Source organism: Microtus ochrogaster, linkage group LG5 (assembly GCF_000317375.1).
Source record: "Microtus ochrogaster isolate Prairie Vole_2 linkage group LG5, MicOch1.0, whole genome shotgun sequence".
NCBI classification, from domain to species: domain Eukaryota; kingdom Metazoa; phylum Chordata; class Mammalia; order Rodentia; family Cricetidae; genus Microtus; species Microtus ochrogaster.
The window spans coordinates 36,847,900-36,851,996 of record NC_022031.1 but is presented as its reverse complement, the minus strand read 5'-3'; the positions used below and the strand labels follow the sequence as shown (position 1 = coordinate 36,851,996).

Below are 4,097 nucleotides of genomic sequence, written 5' to 3'. Positions count from 1 at the left end.
TTGAAAAAACCAAAAAAAAAAAAAAAAAAAAAAAAGAAAACCGAAACCAAACCAAAAAGGAAGGTGAAGAGTGACTGAAGAAGACATCTGATGCTGACTGCTGGCCTACGCTTCCCCGTGCTCACACTAACACACACACATGCTAAGTGACCCAACAATCCCACTTTCCAAAGCAACTGAAGGCAGTTTATGAACATCCATGTTCATAAACACATCATTATTCACAATAGCCAAAAGGCAGGAGCAACCCAAATGTCACCAAGAGTCTGATCTGCCTGTAATCCTAGCACTTGGAAAACTGAGAGCAAAACTGGATATGGTCTGCATACCTTTAATCCCAGCACTCAGGAGAAAGAACTTACTTTGTGAGTTTGAGGCCAGCCTGGTCTAGATAAAGTGTTTCAGGACAGCCAGAGCTACATAGTGAGACCGTCTCAAAAACAAAACAAGTCAAAAACAAAAAGAAACTGAAGCAGGAGGATCAGGGATTCAAGATCATCTTTTAAGGCCTGCCTGACCCTGTCTTTAAAAAGATGGGAGCCAAAAGTACAAGCAAGAAAGAATATATGGGACTAGAGAGATGGCTCAGCAGTTAGGAACAATGGTTATTCCTCCAGAGATCCTGGTTCTAGTCCCAACATCACACGGTAGCTCACAACCTCCTGTAACTCCAGTGCCAGGGATCTGCCTTCTGCTGCCATCCTCAGGCACCAGGCACACACGGTACACAGACAAACATGCATGCAAAATACCCGCACACATAAAAATAAATTATAAAAGAATACTCAAAATAAATAAATATTCAAAGAAAAACATTAGTTTTAGACAGAAAGTTTTGACATGTGCCACACTGTAGGTGAAACTTGACACCAAGGTAAATGAAGTCAGTTACAAAAGACAATGCTATATGATTTCAGTTGCATGGTATTTCCAGAACTGTCAAACCCATGGAAGCTAAGAGCTTCAGGGAGACGAAAACTAGTAGCTGTTTGGTTCATAGAGAGGTTGAATTTATGGTGCTCAGTCCTCTAGCAATGTGAAACTAGCAAGTGTCTTAAGTCCTTGCCGAGCCCTTCACCATGCATTGTTCCAAACAACCTTGTTTTCCTGGTCAGTGCACAGTAGACAATGGCTTAGATCTAATATGCTGGCTATGAAAACCCTGCCCAGTTTTGTACAAATGACCCAGTTCATCCTTTAGCTGTAAGAGGCACAAAGACGGGGGGGGGGGGTAGCAGCTTTGGCTAAGAGGCTTAATCCTGAGGGAAACTGTCAGGCCACCAGAGGTGCCTTGGTATCTTAAGCAGTTGGGGGCCACATTCTGAGCCTTGAGACATGTACAGCTTTAGGTGCTTCCTTCCTTCCTGCTCTGACCCTAATACACACCTGTATCTTCTCCACTGACAAAAGCATCTCTCTCTCTTGTTCCCTGGAACATCCTCCCATCCTGTCTTGTCAGCTCCATCAGATAGTGGAGTCTGACTTTCCACAGAAGGAAACAATAGTAACCCATTTTGATGAAGAAACAAGAGCGCTCCGAGCTGAGCGTGATGGTGACAGAGGCAGAGCCAAAGGATCTTGAGTTTGAGGCCAGCCTAGGGTACAGTGAGACACTGTTTAAACAAGAGAGAGAGAGAGAGAGAGAGAGAGAGAGAGAGAGAGAGAGAGAGAGAGAGAGAACTCCTTAAGGTTCAGTTTCTATTGCGTTTAGGAGTCTACACTTTGGCTTTTCTCATGAGATAGGAATTCTTTCATTTGCCAAGAAGTCTTTGATGATTTACAATACAAGACTTTCAGGGAACGTCCTGGAATTACTATAAAAAAAATCTGTACAAATATGTCATCCCAACCTCCTGCTTTTCTGATTGCCCTCAGTTCATTTACGAAGACATCATTAAAAAAAAAATCTTAGCAGGGTTCCCTCTGTGTCTCTGTCTTCAGTTTTTTCCTTAAAGGGAGAAAGAAAAGTGTAATTTGAATGTGGGGAAGGTAGTCCAGCCTGCAATTTAAAAGATGCCTCAAAATCGGGTTTGGTGCTCACACCTGCAATCCCAACACTGGGGAGGCCAAGGCATGAGGATTTTCGCGAGTTCCAGGCCAACCTGGGCCACCAAATGAGTTTTGCCTCACTACCTCCAACCTCTTTTTTTCCCTTCCCTTTCAAAGATGGCTTTAAAATGCAGCAAGCTTCCTGAGGAGGAAGTGCCAAGAGACGACGTGGCTGCGTATATAAGCCACAGAAGATTGCTGCCCGAAATCTCTCCGGAAGGCAGTGACAGTCGGATGCCTCAGAGAGAGACAGTCAGATGTCCTTCTGGGGGACAACTAGCTGGTAGGAACCACTAGGAGTGGTCGTTTCATCCAGTTCTTGAAGCGGTTGCTAGGCAGCCTTTTATGACGTCATCTTTCAGCACCGGAAGAGGCGAGGCGCAGAGGAGTCGGGAGTGGGTTTGTGGGTGTCTGCCGTCGAGGTAAGCTGGTGGTCGGCCTGCCTCCCCTGCTGGTTGGGTTAGAAGTGGCTGCTGGCATTCGGCTCGAGCTGCTAACCCGGAGCGGTGACCTCGAGTGTCGAGTTGGAGGCGTCCTTCTGGCCTGACTGGGCTCCTCCCTTTCGTCCCGGTCCGGTGGGCGTGTTTCAGGAGAAAGCGTGTTAGTCTCCGCCCCATTGGTCCACTGGCCCTACCCCCCTCCCTGCCTGACACCTGAACCTAGTTGGCTGCAAAATCAGCATGAAAAGATTTGTAGATAACAGCGGATGCTGTCCTGCCAACGGGGCCGTTCAGCTTGTCGGGAAAGTGGTTTTTTTTGTTTTTTTTTTTTTTTCTTTTTGCCAAAAACGCCCTCCTAGAGTAAGTAACTTGAGGTGTTTGCTCTAGCCCTGTCCTCAGCAGGCCTTAGGAATGCCGGAAGCAGCGAGGCCTTTCAAACAGTGCGGAGACTGTGGGTCAACAAAGCAGGGGTATTTCAAATTCCATTCGTTTGGAATTGATGGGGAATTACTTTCGAGATTTGACGTATATTGGGGACTTCTTAGAGCCCCTCTCTCAACCGCCTCTTAATTTGAGACCAGGTATCATAATTCTTGGACCCTCTGTCTCCACTTCCCAGTGATGGGATACAGGTATTTGCCACTGAGTCTGGGCAAATTTTCTTTTTCAAGATGGGTCACAGTATGTAGATTAGTCTGGCCTCAAACTTCGGCTATCCTGCTTGGGCCTCCTGAGTACTGAGATTACAGCCCTTTGTCACAGAAATCTTTGTGTGTGTGTGTGTGTGTGTGTGTGTGTGTGTGTGTATTTTATGCATGAGTGTTCTATCAGCGTGTATGTTTGTATGCCAGAAGAGCTCCACAGACCCCATACAGATGGTTGTGAGTTGCCCCGTGGTTGCTGGGAATTGAACTCAGGGACCTCTGGAAGAGCAGTCAGTGCTCTTAACCGCTGAGCCATCTCTCCAGCTCCATCATAGAAATCTTTACGATGATCTTTGTAAGGAAATTTTGTTCAGTTCCTTCTTGGTCATTATTGATTTGTCTGCTCTCTGCTCATATATTTGTTCTTTCCCCCACTCTTTGAACCAACATTCATTGTCTACTGAATTAAAAAGATCTATTGAAACTTGCAAATTTTCAGCTTGTCAGCCAGTCACCCGTGGCTTTGCAATATCTGGATCTTGTTGGGGTCCCCAGTCACTTCTCTGCCTTCAGTTTGAGCTTCTCCATGCACAGGGTGCTTTGCCTTTGTGAGTTTGCCCTTGCTGTTTCCTTTGCCTAGAAATGTCTTCCTAATTCCTTTTCCTTCTTCTTATTGCTCAATTAAGCTGCCTGCTTCTACCAAATTAACCAAGTGCACAAGACTGCTTCCATCTCCAGGAAACCGCACTTCACATGGTACTCTAAAGGTTTGTGTTTGCATAATACTTTCCTACAAACAGATCATACCACCCGGGTTATAATTATTTCTGGGTCTTCTCTGAGCTCGGAGGCTTTTAAAGGCAGGGCATATGTATTAGCTTTTGATTGCCACTGCTAGAATATCATGAAACACATAGGCATCAAATAATCTTTTTTTTTTTTTTTTTTTTTTTTTTTGGTTTTT

At 45.2% G+C, this 4,097-nt stretch overlaps 1 protein-coding gene across 5 annotated transcripts in view; it reads left to right on the top strand.

The window, feature by feature from the left end:
• The first annotated feature begins 2,400 nt into the window (after positions 1-2,400).
• Aptx (aprataxin) overlaps positions 2,401-4,097 on the top strand; it is a 17,539-nt gene continuing 15,842 nt past the window's right edge. For 2 of the 5 annotated variants that reach the window (XM_013351812.2, XM_013351810.2), the window contains exons 1-2: positions 2,401-2,471; positions 3,820-3,900. The gene's annotated coding sequence lies outside the window, so the exon portion shown is untranslated. Of the gene's footprint in view, positions 2,472-2,775; positions 2,850-3,819; positions 3,901-4,097 lie in introns of those variants that run through there. The other 3 variants (XM_013351811.2, XM_005361993.3, XM_026786782.1) reach the window with 3 other exon arrangements.